General features: G+C 42.0%; 1 long non-coding RNA gene across 3 annotated transcripts; it reads left to right on the top strand.

Annotated features, from left to right (window-relative positions):
* The first annotated feature begins 7,517 nt into the window (after positions 1–7,517).
* On the top strand, positions 7,518–21,799 carry LOC144115913 (uncharacterized). Of its 3 annotated transcripts, none has more exons than XR_013311609.1 (7): positions 7,518–9,006; positions 9,414–9,484; positions 13,038–13,143; positions 13,273–13,453; positions 15,735–15,886; positions 19,623–19,730; positions 21,584–21,799. It is a non-coding gene; the product is annotated as an uncharacterized LOC144115913 (long non-coding RNA). The 3 variants fall into 3 exon arrangements; XR_013311607.1 differs by having other exon boundaries at positions 15,731–15,886; XR_013311608.1 differs by lacking the exon at positions 13,038–13,143 and having other exon boundaries at positions 15,731–15,886.
* The last annotated feature ends 1,021 nt before the right edge of the window (positions 21,800–22,820 follow it).

Genomic DNA, 22,820 nt, shown 5'->3' with positions numbered 1-22,820 from the left:
GAGGCGTAATCCACAATCGGGAAGCATTAGTGGACCCAGGTAGTATGATCCTGTATTCTGAGAGCTTTATTGAACACTTCATTGAAGCAGTTAGAAAGCATCCGTGTGCATACGACACTCGTAAACTAGAACACCGGGACGTGGAGCAGAAAGAAAATGCCTGCAAATTTATCGCAAGGGAAAGCGGTTTGGCTAGAGGTAAGATGCCGCTTCTCGCCTTCTAGTTATTATCCTTTGTTGTGGTTGTTGCCAGCCGCTCTTTTTATTTCTTTCGTACTGTAGAGGACGACTGCTTAAAACTGTGGAAGCGGCTGTGAGATCGGTATAGGAGAAAACTAAAAGCAATTGTGCTATCTGAAAGAAATGGGAGCTGCTCCGTGGCAGAGCAACCGTGCGAATTGTCCCAAACAATGTAGTTCTGAGATTGCTGCCGACCATGAAAGTAAATGCAATGCACTTTTACTGATCATGTTACGCGCTAGTTATTTTTTTGTCAGCAGCAGTATGGTATATTTTGTTAGAGTCCCAAGCTTCTTGTCTGACGCAGTTACAGGTCAGAACACATGCAGCTTTTATCTGCAGCATAGACTACATATGTATACAGTGATGGTGACCACTAGCGTGGGGCTCGAAACTTGTCTGCACTTCAGTGCGCTATCGGTGGAATTTATTCATAACTCGTTTTTATGTGTGTGTGAATGGACCTTTTATACATAGTGCAATATTTTTAGGGTACGCTCTTTCTACCATTCTCTCTCACAATCCCAACAATCTGTGTTTGGCCTCCCTGTCATTTCTCTTGACCCCTACTTTTTTTCTCTGGGCGAGCTTGCTCAGTAGGCAGAAATTGCCTGAAATGACATCACACATTGCCCTTTTCTTTCGTCTTTTTCTTGCTATTCATGCACAACTTTGCTAACAGCACCTAAGGCCTCAAATCTAAACATGGGCTTGAGATCGACATAGCTTGCATGCTCAGTGTAATGGGTATACAAAAAATGACTGCGCTGAAAGGGCAATGGACAAAGTTCTGTGGTAACTATAGAATTCTGGGAGAACGGTATAGCTGTCCAGTCATAGTATGTTTTCTCTCTTTGCGGCTGAATTTAGGTACAGGCGGGCCAGAATAATACGGAGCAGAGGAACGGTCGCAGAACTGCGGAAAACTGCTTTTACGCGCTACCTAGCATGAGCGTCGGGAACTGTGTGTCGGCACGCGCAGAGGTGCGCCGGGGCGCGGAACCACTTTTCTGCCGCAGGTCTATCGGCGTCACTGCTTAAGGTATAGTCTGCATGCCTGCAGCAAAGGAAAGGCTGCGCGCTTCGTAGCGCAACACAGATTGGCGCTCGGCGCGCGACATCGACGATAAACTCAGCCCGTTTGGAGGAAGGCGTCACCTGGCGAAATTGCTCGGAACAGCTCAGCATCTTTCGAGCAAAGATAACGCCAGGATTGAAGCAAAGAATGGGGCTCGGTGGCGGGCACTCTCGCTTCGCGCGGAAAGCTAAGTGTTTCTGTCGTTGATAGGTGGCTCTCAGATGCAGTTTCTCCTTGATACGTCGCCTCTTGTGTGCTTCGTGTTATTCTGGCCGCGCCTGTACATGAAAATAATTATTACTTTCTTTATTAAGATCTTGAGCTCGTAATGTCTTCTGTTGCTGCTTCACTCAATGCAGTGAAACTTTGTAAACGAAAAGTGGAAGTGATGGCTTTATGTTGTTTGTTGATGTATGTTTTTGTCCCTCAGAATCACCTGTAGTTCCACGGCACGACAGGCAGACTTGAGCTCGATGAGCCTTGGACCGCGGAAGAAAACTTCACAGTGATTGTAGAAGGGCCATCAGAGGGCAAAAGGCCTGGCGCACCAGCAGAGAGCTGCGATATTCGGATGGAATTGACTGCACCTCCAGAAAGCCATGTAAGAATGCCTGATGCCAAGAAGTGCAATAAGCGTGACAGTTTCGAAGGCCAATTACTTATGCAGGTTCAAAGAAAAGACAGAAAATGGGGCACTCGGACTCTCCATTGGCATGACACTTGACAGGGGGCCGGTCCAGCAACCTACTCAGTCTAAGGCAGAAATATTTGAAGTTATTGCATCATTTGAGAAATAATGTGTTCCATGTAGTATGCACTTCCTTTTGTTGCAATAAATTTGAAATGTAATACCCCACTTTCGCGAAATACATGGAATCATGTCAGCATGCAGTGTTGCGATCATTGCTTGGTTTTCTATAAAAAGGAGAAAAAAAGGTCAGGTTCTCACGATAATGGCTGAAACTTGTGCACTGTCAGCTAGTCTGAATTTCAGCGTAATTGGACGTGTTTAGACATGCAGGTGTTCTTTCAACTTGCCACAGTACCATTGCGTCTCGGGTGGCCTTACGTGTGAAATTATATGTTTTGTTTTATATGTACGTTTTCAAAACTATGAAAGCATTTGCTAATCTTTTCTCATAAGACAATGCAATGGTTGCAGAATTGAAAACATACCAGCTGATAGTGAGGAATTTGGATATGTTTATTGAAATGCTGTTTCCGTGCAACCTTATATCCTTTTCTCACTCCTAGCTTAGTATAGTCTGATACAACTTACCCCAGCAGTCAAACTGCCCCCATTCCGGACAGCTGCACAGAATTACTCTATGACAAAAAAGTAGTATGCTGTGAAAACTTTTTGTGCTACCTAAAAATGAAGCTTATCACATGTAAAAATAATCGCTAGAATTTTTATGCCTCTCGATTTTTTGTTATAATGAAACGTTATCAAGTTGATTTCGCTTACTGTTGTGATTGATCAGTGGAGTAATGCAGGAAGCTGCAGACCATGGCCTATTGTTAACGTGTACTGATTTTTCAAGCTTTATCCTACTATAGCAGGTTGCTTAGGCTCATAGAAATTTGCATTTTAGAAATTTATCTCAACTGGAAGAGGTTCAGAAGACACTGTGAAGTCGTTCTGTTTTATTGCGTAAAGAAACAGTACAGCAATTAAGGAATCGCTGAAAATACCAAACCTAACATTCACTATATTTGATTTAATGGGGTAAACAATGCATGAAGAGAAGCAAAAGCAAAAGAGTGCAGCCATGGGCATCTATTTTCAAGAATGTCATGGCAATTATAACAGAACCAGAACTTGTCAAATGGAGGCAGAAGTTCTATTACAGCCAGAATATGAACTGACATGCAAAGCAACATTTCAGCTTTTCTGGTGCAAATTCCACTCTTTCGTCAAATCCGAATGGTGCAGTCAAGGCCATGAACAGAATTTCCATCAATAACGTCGCTTCATAGCCGGCATGTGCCTGAGTGTCCTGAAATGAAATTCATTTGCTGTGTCGTACTTTTCTCTGGTGATCAAATATATTGCAATTCTTTGACCTTTAGCGACAACTGACAGGTTTGAAATATACGGCAGGTTATTTATACTGTATTTTAAACATGTTTTGTATTCATGAAAGCACTGAAAATATGCCAGAAATAGGTTCCTGAAGTTTTATGCTTGGTACTCGAAATATATTCTTAAAATTTCCCAAACATACGTCACTTAAAGCATGCTTCGAGCACGCTTCAAATACATGAAAAAATATGTAGGCGGATTTAGTATCTTGTGAATGTATTAAAAATGAACTTTCTTAAATATGAAATTAATTCGTCTGAAATATGCTTCAATATTAACAAACGGGCAGTCCTTTAAAACATATTTGAAGCACACTTTTAGCATTCGTAGAACAATCTAGGGCTCGAAATCACGTTGCGGGAAATGAAATGTTGGAAATGTGTTTAAAGTGTAGTTTCGTAAATAAGAAATTAATTCGTCCAAAGTATACTTTGCAGCACACTTCAAGCTGCCGTTAAGAGTTAGTGCTCGAAATCGCGTTTCTCGAAACGTCACACTGTCTACGACACAAGGACCTCGGAACAGTGGCAGCTACCGTACACACGAACAAATTATGGTCACCAGATGCTACGGTACACCTCGCCGACTGTGTTAAATTCTGATTTTCTTTTACATTCTTAACGTGCCTTGTGCAATGTTCTTTCTTTTTCATTTATAATATTGCTTTTTCTCGAGCCTATATCCTCTTAGTTTGCATAAGCAAATTTACTTGTTATGTACATTTTTCCGCGCCTGTTTCTTTTGTTTTTCGCTCCTTGCACTGTTATTGCCTTGACATTTTTCTTTGGTTTGTTATTACAGTGTGCAAAAAACGAGCACGAATTTTCCGTAGAATTTTGTAGTGTAAACCCTTGTCTCCATATATCGCTTCTTTTTCGTTCATAAAGTAAAATTGTACTCGCCGTGAGTTTAATTTTTGCTGACATGTGTATTTTTGTTTCATTTCCATTTTTTTCTCTTTTAAGTCGTATACACCTTTTTTATGTCAGCACTGCGTCGCTCTCATGTGCACGGGGTGCGGGCCTTGTCAAGCCTTTTTTTAGGCTTTTTGCTTGCCCCCCCCCCCCCCCCCTCAACATCACTCCTGTCCATTGAACGTTGGATGCTGAAAATATTTACTTTGACTTTAACACGTTGGCAACGTATTTAAAGTATACTTTAGTAAATACAAAAATAATTAGTCCAAAGTAGGCTCCAAATCTAACAAATGGGTAGCCCGATTGATTGATAGATAAAGACGAGGAGGGAAAGGCAGGGATGTTAACCAGAAAGGGGTTCCGGTTGGCAACCCTGCACTGGGGAAGAGGGATTAGGGGGCTAAAAGGAGGAAGAAAAAAGGGGAAAATGCATAACACACACACGCACAACGCTTTCACAATTTATCACTCAATCCAGTCGCTCTCAAGTAGGCAAAAGGTATAGCCCGCGCCAGCTTATTTTCCGCACACTTCAAGTTGCCGTGGAATAACCTAGTGCTCGATAACACTTTTCCGAGAACCGTGAAAACTCTCCCTTTTCTGTCATCCATTCGTTTATGGTAACTTTTAGCAGGAAGGCAATCACCACTTATTTAAATTACGTGTGGACAGCGTGATAGCATTTTAACGGCAAGGGCGCCATGCGCGATTCCGGGCCCGAACATGCCAGCGAAAAGGACCCCCACTGGCAGGGCCGACCGGCGCCCATAGACGCCAATGTATTTGGTGGTTGACAGCTCGACTACCGACTATGCCTGACGAAAGCTACAACTAGCAGTTCGGTTCTAGGTAGACCGCACATTCTCAAAGCGGCCACTCAGACACTTGTGCGGTAATTTGGGGGCCCACAGTCATTGCGCAAAAAGCGCCTCACCGGGCAAGATGTGTCTCCTCTCGGGGGGCATATACCGGGCGTCCCAGCTAATTTGAGCCTACACTGTAAAAAAATTCCGTACCTATAACGTAGACTATGTACGTTTTAAATACAGAACCACTTCTGCTTTCAATGAAACGTAGGGAATGACCGTATATTCAGTCCAGTATTGAAGGAAACGTCCGTGTTCCTCTGTAGTCGTTGCAGGGAAAAATACTAAACATTCACTTTAAGGGATCAAAACTTAACACGACAGGACGGTTGACCCCATCGACTATGTGTTGCACCAACCGCACTAATAACTTGCTTAAAGGCAGCAAAAACAGAAGACGCTTATGATGTGACGCCACTTTTACACGATGAACTGCTGGCCCGCAGACTATAGGCATCACATGACGTCCGATTTTTTATTTGTCTGGTTTACTCTTAGCCAACAATGTCCGCAAACTAGCATGGCGAACGACCGTGAGCATGCCTAATGTGATTAACACAATGAAGAGCCGAGGAAGGGTGATAACGCATTACGCTGCTTCAAGGTTGAGTGAATGGTACCAATTGTGAGCAACGTTAAATAACAAAGGCCTTAATTTGCTATAATGTTAAAAGCTGACTTGATGAAAATATTTTTCGCTACATTGCTAGCCACATGATAGAGTAACATTTAATAAAAATGTTACTGCAACATTTGCTTTCTGTGAGAAATGCTGCGTAATGAGGTCAATTGTTAGAAAACATTTAGACACAGACAATGGTTGGACAACTTCTCCAAAGTGAAACTGAACACCAGCTGAAAGTACATTGCAAACATGATGAAAGTGCACAAGTTGAAAGCCGAATTTCCATCTGCCATTTGGTAAGGAAATAAACAACTGAGTAAACCAAAAGCACGGGCAAACAAATCTGTGAATGCAGTGCAATGTAGCAGTTACATCTTTGCTACACAACCATTAATCAAAAACACCAACTCCTTCATGGATAACAAAAGCACCGACACAACAACATATTGCTCAATGCAATGTTTAATTTAGTAAGTACCTATTGCCGCCCATTCATGCCTGCTCTTCCTGCAGATAAATGAAACGCCACCAAAAAGCAGCGAGCAGCCATAATTGCTGCAGTGACAAGGAGGATGTGCACCATCGATGCTGTTCCCCCATCCTGAATAGGAAATAATAGCAGTTTTTTCTGGAAATACTCTGAAAGCACGAATTTTCTATCCATCGTTTACTTAGCTTGCACTGACACGACCCATTGTGTACTCGGTACCTTTGACAAACAAGGGGCCAGCCGATAGGCACACAAGACTGTAGAACCTTGCTAACTTGTAAAAAATCAATGCACAGAAAGAAAAAGCTGACAAAAAAATGAGGAATTCCTTATTTGCACTTTTTATACAATACTAAGAATGTGGCTAAGATATGGCATGAACATTGTTTTTTTCTGTTCACTTACAAACTTTACAGCCTGTGCTAGCATATTACTGTGATGTAAATAATGAAGCATGCCAGCACTGTACAATATGCTGTAACACTTATGAAATACTCCCCTTCAAGGCTACCGCATGCCTCTTACATGCGGTAAAGTTTAAATCTGCCAAACTAGCTAGTCTGCAAGATGAGACGCCAAGCCTCTGACATCTGGCGATGTGTACCTCCCATGTAATTAGAGTGATTGGAGATGCTCCTTTTTGATGGCATTTCAGTTGCTGGGTGTGGAAGGACCAGATATGAAGGGCAACAACTAGACACCAACTTTTTAAGCAACATCACAATAAGCAATGTGCCTTAGCTTTCCTTCTGTCCAAAAAGGAGTTTCATTTTCTATGTTCTGTGTTCACATAACTGCTTGCATGTGCACATTTTGGCTTGCTGGGAGGTGCTTTCCTCTGTTAAACTACAGCGTTAACTCTGGCCTCAGTCTTCTGCGCCTTCTTAATTTTTTGCTAGCGTTCACCTTAAGTCGCGTACAAACTCACGCAGATCTCCACTTTTTTACGTTTCCAGCTGTCACATCTTCTCTGCCTTCGTCATGTCCACCACTGCATCCAATGCCTTCAAGTCTGCTGTGTATAATCATTTTAATTAATCTGCCTACACATGTATTTATGTTAGTCGCTCTCCTCTCTTCGATGCCAATTGGCCCTGAGAGTGAATAAGTGAAATGGTAGTCTAATCTAGGTCTGAGCAATCACGTATTATGTTGAGTTTATTTTACCACGTTGGCCAGTAGAGAGTGGAAGGAAAAAAAGCTTATAAGTGGAGCTCGACATGCCTCTCGACCCCTACACTGGAAAGCAGCAGACACCAAGGCATACGTAATCACTAACGACAACAGAACATGACAAGTGTGAAGTAATTCAGTAACGTCCGTCGCATTTACCACAGTGCATAGTCGCTGCTCAGTAATTTATTACCTCATTAGACATTCTTCAAAGAGAGTGTACAATTATGTGTTTTGTTTGAACATGGCACCACAGTACAATGACAATCATTAACCTTGTGCCAACACAACATAAAATAAACTTCTGCCCAGTAAATGCATTGCTTACAGTGCCACCACGGCACCTGTTTAGAAAATAAGCTCAAAATATTAGTGACATTAAATTTGAGCAGACGGTAATTCCCCCACCCCCTCCCTAAAAAAAATGAAAAAGGGTGCTCTTCCGACGGTACGTTTGTACGCGGTAATATTTGCGAGTCCAACTACGTGTGAAATTCAGATATAAATAATTAACGCCAAAGCATTCGGTTGAATGCGAGGCGCCAGGGCGCGGGCAAACAGTAATCGTCTTCAGGTATCCACTGGTGCCACGCCCTGAGGGCCACTGCTCGGCGAATACCATTCATGGCCACGTTCACATCCAACAAGCTTGTCACAAACATCACACAGGTGATGATGCAGCAGCAGTTCATCATTGCTGTTGGCCAGTGCTGAATTTTTTGGCGTGGTAAACGGAATCATCCACCGAAACGCACGTCGACTGTTACTCGCCAGATTCTTGCAGTCCCACGAGGGAGAGCAGCTTTTCCGTCGGCTTCAAGTCTCCTCTTTCGTGCAGGGCCACTGGCATTGTAACGCACATTCTGCATGATCGTTTTACTACGCACCGATGCCGCACGGGACAGCGAGCTGTTGTATGTACACTCCAATGCAGCGTTCCGGCCACACACATACACACACACATACTAAAGACACACAACGCGCAGGACGCACGCAGCGAACACGGAAGAACAAAAACCCATTCCATAGCGCCTGTTCATTCAACTCCACACTGCGCTAACTGCGCACATGTTTCCGACTGCGGGCTCGGCTAGCGCTTCGACTTCGCCATGGCTAGCCATGGCCAAGCTGCGCTGCCGCTGGTGGTAATAACGTTCATGCAACGAAAAGAAAAAACAATATATCAAACGATTCAGGTTGTCAGCTAAAAAAGCTACCGTAAAATTAAATACATCTTATATGTTTTTGCCGTTGTGCGCCTTTGCGACATCAGCGACGTGAGCTTGAGCGCGAATACGCGAATGGCGCTATGAATTTCCCGTGTAGCTCCGTAAATTGCAAATGGCGTGGCTGCGCCGATAACTTTTAGACATGCTTGCAGCGGTAGTCGGTGCGAACAGTTGGAAGTTCAATCGACTGGAATTGCTCAAGGAAAGTCAGCGGCACTGCATTTTTATTGTTTCTGTGCATTGCGAGTGACTTTGGCGGCAGCCACTCGGCAACGTCTCCGGTTTGGCGAACTTGTGAGAAGGTGAGCCTTTTGTTCTCAAATTTTGAAAGCGGTTTTTTGTTTGTATTGTAACCCTGCGTCTCGTCGCATGTTATGTTCACGATAACATCAGTACAACGTGCATGCGCTTTCTGTCTCTATTTAGAGTAATATTGGTCGATCAGCGTAAACTTTTGGATTCAATTAAGCACGAACTGTCCATGTTGGTACTGCGTGTCGAATGTGTTTTGAGATGATTCTGAGCGGGAGATGGTGTTCTGATAATTTGTGTACTACCAGATATAGTCTAGAGATTTGAAACCATTTATCACACTGAAACAAAGTTGGAAAACTGTTTTGTGTTCATGCATCTGCAGTCCTTAAACTTGACATTTCGGCAATCATTCGCATGGCTCCTTTGGATCTGGAAAATTGACTACTGTTGCTAGGGGTGCCTGGTAGCAGAGCTCCTGGGGACGCCCAGTGGGTCATTTGTTTGTCCAAGTGCCCCGTACCACAGGTACCATTCCTGACATTTTTTCCCTGTCCGTTAACCTCATATTCCTTGCAAAGAGTACAGTATGTAATCAGGTAGTAAAAAATTTGGTAACTTCTGCATATTTCAGAACAGTTCAGAGAAATGCACATGCAGCATCAGTATTCTCTCGGTAGAATTTCTGAGACCTGGATTCATTTCTTCTAGGACTGTGGCAAGCAGTAGGTTAACTGTACATAAATTTATTTTCCTCTGGTGCAAAGTAAAGAGTGCAAACGTCATAAGACAAGTCTCTAGTCTGTTTCATTCTCACTGCATTTGGCCAAAGCATAGTATGAAATGCTGTATGTTTTATGCCCTAGTTTCCTTTACTTTGAGCAGTAGATATTGACAGTGAATAGCAAGGCAACTCCACTCGCTGATGGTTTTGCCTTCGGCCGCAAAACAAGGAATACCTTACCCCATGTGTTATCTCGACAGACTCAAAACTGCGATGGACAGCTGCGTCCACAGCTGCTATCACCTCCCAAGTGCATGCGCTCGTAAGACACATAATAACTCTGGATTGCCATTAACATAGCCTTGCTCATAGCAGTTGCCGATAAACACCTCATAAGTGGTACTATTATGCACTCTTTTCTTTGGCACTATGTATGAGCTTCTGTTCTCGCACTTTCTAGAAATAATGCATGCAGTTTCGAAGTGCGAAAAGGGAATTTACGTGTAACTATATTGTCATGTCAGTATGTTACAGCCAAATTGTACATTGATGTCAGTGCTGGTGGTTTCTTTTCATTATTTTAGGATAATGTTATAATTTTACCTATAGCAAATAATAGCCCTCACTAATTAGCTGATTTTGTCATGTCCAGTATTTTGATATGCTAAGCCACCAAAGCATGATTCAGAATGTTGTCAGAACTAAAGGCACTGAGTCTTTCGTGTCAGTAAAAAATGTGCTTTATACCCCTGTCACATGGCATTCCTCGAAGGCCTTTCCAGCAAAGGCACCATTTTTCACCAAAGGAGCGAAAGCTTACAGGAGCAGCGATGCAGCTACACGGTGCAGCCCAAAGGTGAAAGTCGTTCAGGCTTAGCACCCGCTGCTATACTCGAGGTGGCTGAAGTGAGTGTTCTAAAATTAAAGTGGTGTATTCTGTTCATTCGTTGAGCTTTGACAATTTTTTTATTCTGATTGCTTCCTTAAAAGTACCGCAACAGCTACTCTCATCAGCAGGAGCAGGTTTTGTACGTGTATTGCCTTGGCCACCATGGGCGCTCGGTGTTGCCGCAACACTTTCACTGTCTTGAAATTTGAACATAAAACATAAACACCCGTACAAAAACCAAAGCCAGACATACCTTTCGTATTTGAAAAAAATGTTTTCAAACATTATTAGCTTATCTATTTTTTTATTGCTTTTACTTTTTGACTTTGGATGGTACTGCGATCACAGCTTCTCGAATGCCGCGTCTTCGGGCTCCGAAGGTCTCGGTTGAGCGCCTTCGCCTCCAAGGCCCTTAGCGACAAAGGCGCAACATTTGTACCGGGTAGCTGCACTCCTTACGCCTTTGGATATGATTCTCAAAGGCCTTTGTGGTGCCCGTGTGACAGGGGTATTAGTGTGGTATGGCTGCTTGAACACCTGTCCCTGGTATCTCACAAACTGAATAAGGAAGGGAAAAGCCTCAGGGTGCTTGCCGACGTTTCGACAAGAGGACTTGTCTTTGTCTGGCAAAGTGTTCATCATTGGTGGGGTTTAAATAAGGTTTTCACGTCGAGGCGAAAGGCCTGTTGTGTGGGACGAGGGTGCGATATGGGAAGGGCGTTACAATGGGGAGCGTGAACCTTGACCAAGCATGATAGCTGCTAAAGAAGGTTAACCGGTTGACCTGCAAAACTGTGAAAACAAAAAAGCCCAATTCAGTAAAAACGAATCTCGGGGTATGGAGTGTGGATAGTGGGCTTGAATGGCTTTATGTCCAGCCGCAACAGGTGGCTTGGTATGGCTGGCTGCCTTTTCCTGAAAAACTAGGATAAAGGAATTAAGCAGCATGGCAGAATAAAATACCGGGGGGGGGGCAAAATAATTTGAAGGAAAAAGAGAAAATGAGGGCAGGTTCGGAGAAAAGGCAAAAAGAAGGGGGAGGGGGAGGAGTATGGCGGCCAAGGTTCCGAGAAGTGATGTCAGGAGGTGCAGGGCGTAAGGTTAAAGTATAAGGATAAATTAAAGAATGCAGGAAAGGAGGGGGAAATTATGAGTTGGGAAACCTCTGACCATGTGCAAGGCCTTTTCAAATAATTATGCCAATTCCGGAATGTACAGAGCTGGCCACATTTAGTGCAAACATGTGAGCGCATGGCCGCACACTTTAGAGGTCCACTGTGTGCGGCGCAGCCACTCATCGCTGCAAAATGGCGCAAGAGGAGATGCACCTGGATGTGGTGCTTCGTGTCATGTTACACTTCGATGTGTGGCAATGTCAGACACAGTGGCCCAAAGAGCACAGCCATGTGCTCGCGTGTTCGCACTAAGAGTGGACAACCCTGTACTTGATTCTAAGTTTCCTCTGTATATGTTGACCCCAGACGAAAAGAAGTTGTCTTGTCGAAACGGCAAGCACCCTGAGATTTTTCCTTCCCTTGTTCACTTTTTGAGTGTCAAGAAACCATCTGCCTACTCTCTCTATACCATGCACTCCACATCTTGTACGGTTGTCTTTGTATGTATACACCAGTGATAAATCATGAAGGAAATCAAGGGATTTGTATTTGTATTGCTTAACACTTACTTTAAAGCTATATCATGAGGGTATAGTTGAAAATGTGCTACGGGGGCTTGGTTGTGTGTCGTGACTGGTTTCTCTTTATCACGGCTACTTGACAGCCACCATGAAACGCAGGCTTTTGAAAAGTCGTTCCTCAAATAAAAGAGCGTTTCCACTGTTACAATGGAAATGTTATTTGCTAAAAACTTCAATCATTGCAGTTCAGGGATTGATATTTTTCAAATAACTAACCTGAAGTTAAAAACCTGCAGAAGGAACTATGTAACTTCTTTCCTGCCTTAAAAACCCAGTACTTATTTCCCAGTTTCAGCAAGCAGAGGTCTGTTTCACGGCACATACTTTCCACTACCTTGCATGAAAATTGTGCAGTACAGGCCCACGATAAAACTAGGGGCATAGTATACTGCTTGTATGCAACTACTTTGGCGTTAGAGCAAGCATAGCATGGTCTTAAAGTTATTCTTTTCATTTGCAACTGGTTCATAAAAGGCCTTTTCTGGCAAAAGGCATTTAGCAAAATTATCTTCCTCTGAATGCTTCTAAGGATAACTTTAGTTCATTCAGGAAAATATATATTGACAATATCTCTTAAAGGCATGATTGTCCATATTAGCTCTTGTTACCTCACAGTATTTAGTTTTGTGCCTCCAGCATCACTGACTTGCATCATATGTTAAATAGAGTAGTAAAAAACTCGCTGTTAGTTTAAACCACAACTCATGATGGGGCTGTGCACTTTTTGTTGTGTTACATGAAATATACTTATGTATGAAACAATTTCTTTCAGCTGCACCTCACATGATTCAAATTCCACCAGAAGAAAGGCTGCAACACAACATTGCTCACCTCTGTTGCTTTCCCAGCACATAACATGCCATAACAGCACATAGCAGGTAAGATGTGAACAAAAACAGTGCATGTATATGTTCCACACATGCATTTTGTGTACTACTAACACTATGATATGATTAACTATGTCATGTAAGAGAGAGCACACAAATCATTTTTTGTATATATTGCAGCATGGTTATTTCAAGTTTTAAACTGGCCATTGAAACGACCCATTGTATCACCGCTGGTTACCCGGTGGCACTGGGGATCGAACTCCGCACCTCCTGCTTGCGAGGCAGATGCTCGGACCACTAGGCCACTCCTGCGGTTCCCCCACTGATGTTGCTTACACCAGGTGCTGTTAAAGCCCCGGTATGTATGTTAAATGTATTTTAGAAAACCATTCACTTCCAAAGTACCATTTCATCTTTATAGCAAAACCACAGTTCGCCTAGCTAGACAATCCTGCTGCATACAAGCCAGCAGAAGGGTTGCACGTACATGCTTCATTAGGAAAACATAAAAATCAAGCAGAGCCTGCCCTTCATGGTGCATTATACCCTGATTTTGAGCAATGATCAAGATAGGCAGATGGTCATTTCATTGAACACTTGCATGATACATTCGTAGAATTGAAAAGACAAGTACTATTGCAAAATCTTCAAACAGTGTTTATTCTCAGAGAAAACATATCATGAAAAAAGTGTTGGATTAGTTATGGTGCACCTTGTATGGGGAAAGGGGCTCCCACTTTGTGAAAGGCTTAATTTTGGAATAACGACAGCGTTTAGACTAGTTGGGTTACCATGTTTAGATAGTGGATGTGCTCAAAAAGAAACTGGAAGTAAGTGCACTGTGTGGAAATCTCTTTCTGTATCCTTGTCTTTTTGAGTGCTTTCATGATCTAAACTTAATTTTGCAAGAGAGCAAGGAAAACAAATATTTAAATTCTGATAAATAAGGATAAAAGATCATGTTTCATTGTGTTGCTTAAAGTGTACATTGTATCGCTATTGCTGTATTGCAGCACTTCTGTCGTGGCCTTGCATTGCAGCCTCTTGACTTTTGTTTATATAATAGGCAGTCCTTTTTTTCATTCGATTGCAAAACTTTAGGAGTTACTACAGAGTTGCATGGTAGCGAACTCTCAGATTAACGGTTTGCATTATTACGCCAGCATAACTTGCTAAGTGTTTCACTGCAGTCTTGTTACTAGAACAGCCTCTTGAAAGTATTCAGCCTGGTGGTCATTGAGGGTTACTGTTCACATATCAAAATGCCGGATCAGCTGTATACTCTTTACAGCTACCAGAACTATGGTACATTTCATGACATGCTGGCTGAAGAGTGCTGGAGCATCAGACTGGGGATTTGGATGAAACAATTTTCAAATGTGTGCTCGGTATCACGCTGTTTTGTTCCAGTTGTGGAGAGGTTTTCTTTTCATATTTGTTCTGTCAAACATTTAAATTTTGGGCAATATGTTGTTGCCTTTATCTTGTGTTCTCTTTGTTGTTGAGGTTTAGTATTTTTGGCACAAGCACTCCACTCTATTACTTTTAAGTATAATTTAAAATTTGTAGGGCACGTCATGAAGAATAAAACTTGTACTTGAATAATCTGCATGAGTTTATGTTCTCATTGTTGATATAAAAACTTAGTTGAGACAGCTTGTATTTTAGCTCTGGCTAGAATTTTTAGGAGAGCCTCAGTAACATAATCACATGACCAACACAAACTCGGTATTATTGTTTGTGCAATGAAAAACAGTTAAAATAGTTATTAACAGCTGTCAGTGTAGGACTGGCCGAAAATGTTTTGTGCTCTATGTAACTCTTCTCTGAGGCAGGATTAATTCATCTGCACCTGCAGCTTGATACCGCCAAGATACCAATTCTTGGGTGAACTTATTTTTTTTCACTGAGCAAACTTGCATCATCTTGAAGCATGGAACTTGAGCTGATTCTTAACAGCTCTATGCCCTGGCCAGATCCATTTTCTTCTTTTAATTTCTGCCAGAATATTAACAACTTCCTTGTTCATCCCTGTTATGGTTTCACTCGGTCAGTTGTTCTATTAATAATTATAATCACTTTATTGAAAACATATTTTGGGCTAAATGGCATCAAGTTTGCCACTCTGCACAATGATATATATGTTTGGTCTTGTATGTCTTTACTTGTGTGGTAATGTTTATTTTGTGCTCACTGTCTAAACAACCTTATTTGCCTATGATATCCTAAGCCCTTCTATACCTATTTTCCTTCCCCCTGGCTCTTTCTCTTTTCAGTCATTCCTCCTCTTTCCTTTACACCGGCCATTGGTCACAAGGCTGCTGTGGGAACGACAGTCAGCACTGGGCTCTTTTTAGTTCATGGAACCTGCACTGCTACTATTAACACTAATAGTACGTTATCAGTATTTTTGTGATAGTGCATTTATTGTTATTTATGAAGTAGTTGGCTAAGGCAATGGTAGCAGTGTTGGATATTGCAATATATTATGCATATATCTCACTTGCAATATATCAGTATGTTCACTATTACACTACCCTCTATTTCTTTCAGTTCAGTTATTTGGCTATAGATATATTGTGCTGCTTTCCTAGTTTAGTCCACTCAAACTAAAACTTTGCTCTTTGTGTCACAGGTAGAATCTACAATGATTGCTGCTCTGTGTCTTGTAAGCAGGAGGCAGTGTTCAATGGAGCCATGAACTTTCCTTGGAATTGAAAAGCCTTTGCCATATTATGCGCTGAACCACGAGTGTGAAGAGGAAAATGTCATGCCTTGGATTTCTGCAGAGGTGAGCCATTGTGGTGAATCCACCAGCGCGAAAGACAGGGATGAGAAAGGAAACAAGACAGGTGCTGACTCGCGACTAAAGTTTATTGGCGTGAACAGGGAATATATAAAAAGCCAAGCAATACCATAAACCATGTAGTTACAGATAAGCATGCAGGACAACATGAGTCAAAAATCACCCTCAACATTTCCCTGATCGAGGTAGTCCAACTCATTGTGTGTTAACACGATAGACAAAACACACATTCTTCACGGAGTCATAAGATGTGTCTAGCCTCGATAATCTCTCATTTAATCTCTCTGAATTTACTGCCAAAATGCGTGTTGCCAAAAGGAAAGGGTAGCAGACTTCCCATCCCGTGCAGTGTACAGCAGAGTTACCTCAACCACCTAGCCAAGCCCCTACCCTCTTGTGTTCCTGTAGTCTTACATTCATACACCTTCCAGTTGCACCTACGTAAACCAGACTATTTGATACCACATTCATTTTACAAGGTACATATACATTTCACTCTACACGTGTACTTTTCTCGAGCCACATTCACAGAATTATTCTTAAAATTTTACATGCTTTAGACAACGTATTAGGGGCCGAGAAAGCCACTTTTACATCATACCTTCTGGCCACATTTTTCAAATTGTGCGACAATTTATGTACATACGGTAACACAACTGGTCTTTTGGCATCTCGCTGGCTGGCCCCAGCCTGATTGTGCTGGTCACCGCAAAACTGTCTCAGCTTCTTTAACAATTTATCATATGCTCTTGCAGTAACAAGGTTTGGAAATCCTGCGTTCGTTAACCTTAAAATCTGCTCTTGGAAACTAGTCGTCATGCTGTGAAAGCATAATTTCATCAATTCTGAGCCCGCGTTAGAAAGTGCAATGCTATCTTTCACTAGCTTGGAATGGTCGACATGTAGCCAGGTAGCAGCTTAACACTCGCCAGCACACATGAAGTGTTCTGAACATCAAAGTAAGGTCCAGAAACCACAGCTCTTTTTCTTGGGACATTTGCTCCAAGGTAAACCTGAGATAAAGGCCTTGCTCCTTAAACAACTTGAGAAGATGTACAGGTCCCGAACTATCACAACCTTTATAAAAGACCAGAAAATCATCGACATAGCAAAAGATTTTTCCCCCAGCCCATGCACATTCTGGACAATTATTCTATCCACCCTACTCAAGAAAATATTGCTTAGCACAAGGTCAACCTTTGAACCACTACATATTCGAGACTTTAGAACACATACCGCACTGCGCTACTCTACAAACATGCTCTTCAAATAAATGCTATTCAATAACATGCTCTTCAGATAATTTTCATTAAAGGATTCATGCAAAATTATCTCTGGTTATTTGCAAAAGCATCTGTCTACTTCGCATCTTGAAGATCCATTTCTTGTACTCAATTCGCAGTGTGGTTGAGTATCTTAAGAATGACAATCCAGTGGATTGTCATGTGATTAGTGTCGATGTAGAACTATTTTATTCTATCCCGTATGAAGATCTTGTGAAAAGCTTATGAATGTGTATATCGGACCACAACGATGAGCTCGTGTTTAGGAACGGGTGTGTAACATAAGTCTTTTTTGGCACTTGCCTCCTTTTATTTGAAGTGAAGAGCATGTTTGTGGAGTATGGCAGTGCGGCATATGTTCAAAAGTCTGCTAAATGTATCGATTCGAAGGCTGCCCCTGTGCTAAGCAATATTCTCTTAAGCAGGGTGGAAGGAATGATTGCCAAGAAATTGCATGGGCTGGGGGAAATATTTCGCTACGTCTATGATTTTCTGGTCTTTTACAAAGGTTGTGATAGTGTGGGACCTGTACATATTGTGAACTTGTTTAAGGAGCAAGGCCTTTGTCTTAAGTTTACCTTGGAGAAAATGTCCCAACAAAAAGAGCTGCGGTTTCTGAACCTTACCTTGATGTTCTGCACACGCCATGTGTGCTAGCGATATTCACCCAGGAGTGTTAAGCAGCTACTTGACTGTTGGTCAAACGATTCTAAGCTAGTGAAAGATAGCATTGCGTCGTCAAGTCTAGGCTCGGTATTGGTGAAGCCATGCTTCTACAGCGTGACAACTGGTTTCCAAAAGAAGATTTTAAGGCTAATGAAAGCATGATTTCCCAACCATGCTATTGCAGAAGCGTGCGATAAATTGTTAAAGCTGAGCATATAAGATTGGGCAAGTTGATCTGACATGCTAAAGATAAGAATGGCGCAGCATCAAGTAACGAGGACAACAGGAGAGCACACCCACGCACAAGTGCCATCCTTGGAGCGGATGCAGAATCTAAGAGCGTGTACTTGACATTCAGCGTTGGCAGCCAAGGATCGGGCTCGTTCAATCTTTAGCGTTCAAATCCGTGTTTCCTCGTTTCCTTGACTGTCAACGCTGAATGTCAAGCACGCACTCTTGGATTTTGTACCTGCTCCAGGGTTGGCACTTGTGCATGGGTGTGCTGTCCTGCTTTCCTCGTTACTTGATGCTGTGCCATTCTTCCCTTTAGCATGTTAAAAGCTGAAACCCCTTCGCAGGGACTGGCATGATCAGGCTGGGGCCAGCCAGTGAGATGCCAAAAGACTGACTGTGTTACTGTACATACATAGATTGTTGCAAAATTTGAAAACTGTGGCCAGAAGGTATGACGTAAAAATGGCGTGTTCGGCCCCTAATAAGTTGTCTACAATCTGTAAAATTGTTAATAATTTTGTGAATTTCGTTAGGGAAAAGCACATGTGTCGAGTGAAACGTGGCAACATATATGTGCCTTGCAACCATTGCATGCATTGCATACCATTATCATGTGGTTGGGTTTATGTTGGTGAAACTGGAATGTGTATCAATGTAAGACTACAGGAGCATGAGAGGTATTTGGATATTGGTAGGGGTTGTAACTTATCTGCATATTACAAGAGATGTGAAGGCTGCTAGCCATTCCTTTCGGCAACACGCATTTTGGCACTACGTTCACAGCAGATTAACCAGAAAATTATCGAGGCTAGACACATCTTATGACTCGGTGACGAATGTGTGAGTGTGCTGCCCATAGCGTTAACATGCAGCGGGTTGGACTGTCTAGATTAGAGGAATGTTAAGGGCAATCTTTTACTTATGTTCTGATGTAGCTTATGTGTAATTGTGTAGTTTGTGGCGTGTGGCTTTTCTGTATACTCTCTGTTCACTTCAATAAACTTCAGTTGCGAGTCAGTGCTTGTTTTGTTTCTTTTCTCGACCCTGTCTCGTGCTGATAGATTCAAGTACTTGTAGAGTAGATTCACTGAATTGTGTACTTGCAGAGGCTTGTGAAAAAACGAGAGGAATTTTCTTTCCTTTATGCGGAATGGAAGGTTGAAATTTTTTTACTTAAATGTTTGCAGCATTAAATTCTATTCGGAAAGGTAAAACCCACGTTATTGTACATTTTGTGTGCAATGGTGCCGGGTGGCTGCATGCAACTGAAAACATTCGTCCAGGTTATCGAGCTAGCGTCCTTCTTCCTTGTGCCACATTTTCTGAAATAATATTTTGTCAGATTTATTTCAATCAGAATTTCTAAGAACAAATTGGTGATCACATAATGGTGATCACATAATTTGGTGATCACATATGACATAATTCAAAGCGTGTTCATTGGTATTTTTTAGTCTGGGGCAGTACAATGAGAAGTACATAGTATATAGTAAAATTAAATATGACCAGTCTAACATAAACAAAACTTTTTTTTTAAGGAAAATTTTGCTACCGAAGTGCTGGAGTGACATGGCATTATGAAGACGTGGACAGTGTGCTGTATTCATGATGGCACGAGAACTTGTGTACAGTGCTTCAGGTAACTGGTGAGTACCTTGGTGCTGTGCTTCTGCTAATGTAGCCAAATTATGTTTTTAATCTAAGAGTGTATCTGAAAACTTAAGCAAAAATTGAGTACTATTTAGATATTCTTGCACCAGATACCACTGTGAGAATTAGTTATTAATGATGTGTCTCACATGTACCCTTGTCTGCTGAATATAGTAAGCATGGCTTTCGAGCTGAGTGCCTCCGACGTATGAAAAAAAAATGGCCACTGGGCTGCTCCACGACGCGTGGAGCAGCCCAGTGTAGCACATTCAGGCTTCATGGAGTGGAGAATGAAGGCAGTAAATAATTTAAGAGTAGAAAACACAGCACAAACCACAGGACCAGGAAACTGACAGAACACACCGACCCTGATGACACTCTTTGCATGAAGGGTGTTATAAAGTTGCCTGTCATGTAGTGCAAGATGGAGGTCGCACAGGACGGGTGTTAAATATGAGTTGATGCAGACACCTGTCATTACATAGTACTCACAGTAGAACTCGAGCAAGAAGCAAAGGTAACAGCTGAGCATGGCCACTCTTGTGCTTTCCTCCGCAAGCAATCTGGAATTGCACTTAGAAATCTTTTATGCTTTCTCTTGACATATACATCATTGCTGCATGTGGCGAGGAAAAGTACATACCCTTGATGTCAAGTGACAGTGAACTCACAGGGCTGGTAAAAGCTCACTGAGGTGTTGTGATATATCTACAGGGCACCTCATGAGAACAAAGAGCCCTTGAAGGAATTCTCTCAGTTTGTTGCCACATGGACCTCTTCGTAATCAATGACTCTAAAAGGCAAGCCTTCCTTTAGTGTCACAAAAAAAGGCCTAGGACATGGGTCTTTTTGCTTCTCCATTAGTGCCAAAATGTTTGCTAGCGAGATCTTTCGCAGATATAATTATTTCACAAAATGTCAAGAAGGAGACTGAAGCTGCACCAAGCAGTACCAGTAAAAAACTTATCACAGCTGTTCAAAAAGCAGAAAGACTCATGCCTTCATCCTTCTTTTGCATCAGACACATGAGGACACTTCGTCTTTCTGGGTCATCATTTTGAAAAGGTTCACATGGCAACGGCCTTTGGTTAAATTTCTGCCAAGAGCCCTTTTTTGAAACTTGAGCATCCGTTCCTTGTGAGGCACACTGCAGAGATATTGGAATGCCTTAGTGAGCTGCTTCCGGTACGTGTGACTGCATTTTCACTGACATCAGATATTAGTACATTTTCTTGCACATGCTGAGATAATGGAAGCTATGAGTGAAAACATGCGGTTTTGGGGAAGTGTGCTTCCTGGGGCCGTATTCTAAGTTTGTGTCATAATAAAAAGCGTCATAATCTGCCGCAACGGGCATGCCCGGGAACTGGATATAAACTGAGTGCGGGACTATCGCTTCGTCTTGTCTTGCCTATAACAAATTGGATGGACGATAAATTCGGCAAGCGTCTCCCACCTTTTTCATATGTTACCAATGTTCCTTGCTCGCTAAGTTGTGCATTTAGTACTATGTACAGAAAGGCACCTGCATTGAATTGCATCTGGCCCCCATCCTGAGCTACTTTCTATTTGCACAAAATGATAAGCAACTGTAAAGACTTTCATGCGCACAGTGCCGCCCGGGAAAGCGCATTTTGTCTGCTTCTTTCTGGACCTGTGGTTTTTACTGTTTACTGTTATGAGACATGAATTTTGGGCAATAAATTATAACGGGTTGGTTCTCGGTGAATGGCTTTTGAAAGCTTCTACGAAAGCCGATTGTTCAATAGCGGATGGTTGAAATGTATTTGTGAAATTTATATTTGGTGTTGTGTGACCACTAAATGAGGATTTTTTTTATGCTTTTCAGATGGATCCGACAGCAATGTGCAGGTGTACAATGTGTGTAGTTTGCCATGAAAATAAAACGTATGTACTTGTACTCACCCAAACACTTACCACTCTTTCATTCTAAGCTGCATTCTTTGTACGTATGCACTACATAATATGCGTAAAGGAAAGCCTTGTACATAATACTTATTTCTTCGGCACCTGGACGGCTATATCTGCAGTGAACATTGCGGGCAGAAGCTATACGAAGACGCATGTTCATGTACTACAGAGAGTACATAATTACAATACAGATAATTTCCGCTCTAGATGAAATGACTTCCGAGTGAACGGAGGACGTATGCATACACATTGCGGAAACTTCAATAAGAACAAAACATAAGCATTCGTTGTGAAGAAACGATTTCGGTCTCGTGCATAGCATGGCGTAACTTTCCGTTACCAAGAATGTGACAGTCGTCATACGGAGTCTCTGTTTCTGACATTTAGTCCGTACCTCATGTTGCGGAAAACCCTCCGGCAACGCATTACCAGCGGGTTTCTCTGTACTGCGGAGCATTTTTTTTTTACAGTGTAGAGTTAAAAAATCAATTATTAGTGGCAGGGTAGTGAAAACAGTTGCATATTAGTGAGAGCCATCTTGCGCACCACAAGCAATTTTTTATTTTTGCTATGGGAAAAAAAGGCGCATGTGAGTATTTCCATATCGTAAATGATAGAATGGCGGTTTCTCAATGCGCTCGACAATTCTTCAAATGCGATTGATTGTCTAGAGTCAATATTTATTAACTGAGATAAATAAACTTGATTAAATTAATAATTATTTGCGAAACAAATGTCCCTGTGCTGCGTAAGGTGGATGTCACCGATATGCAACTGGTTTCACTCGCCTGCCTCTAATAATTTAGTTTTTAACCCTTGGCTGGAGTTAGCTGGGACACCCGATATAAGCCAAGCCAAGTATCATGCTTGTTGGAGCAGTTCCTTTTTGCTGTCGTCACTTTCCGTCGGCATTTCCTGTGTAGCGACATCTTTCCTGTTCAGTTCTGGTTACACAACCTTGCATTGTCATAGATTTCTTGATGACAATGCGTTTTCTCTGGGATTGTCTGTGTCCTTATGCTTATAGCCAGTTCAGTCATTACTTCTTCTGTTGATAACATTGATCAGAGACATCCGGTGAATTATACTACTACCCCTTTTTTAAGCTGAAGTGAATATATTTTCAATGTATTAATTGTATATATATAGTGTAT

Source organism: Amblyomma americanum, chromosome 1 (genome assembly GCF_052857255.1).
Source record: "Amblyomma americanum isolate KBUSLIRL-KWMA chromosome 1, ASM5285725v1, whole genome shotgun sequence".
In the NCBI taxonomy this organism is placed as follows: domain Eukaryota; kingdom Metazoa; phylum Arthropoda; class Arachnida; order Ixodida; family Ixodidae; genus Amblyomma; species Amblyomma americanum.
This window is presented reverse-complemented; position numbering and strand designations above follow the sequence as displayed.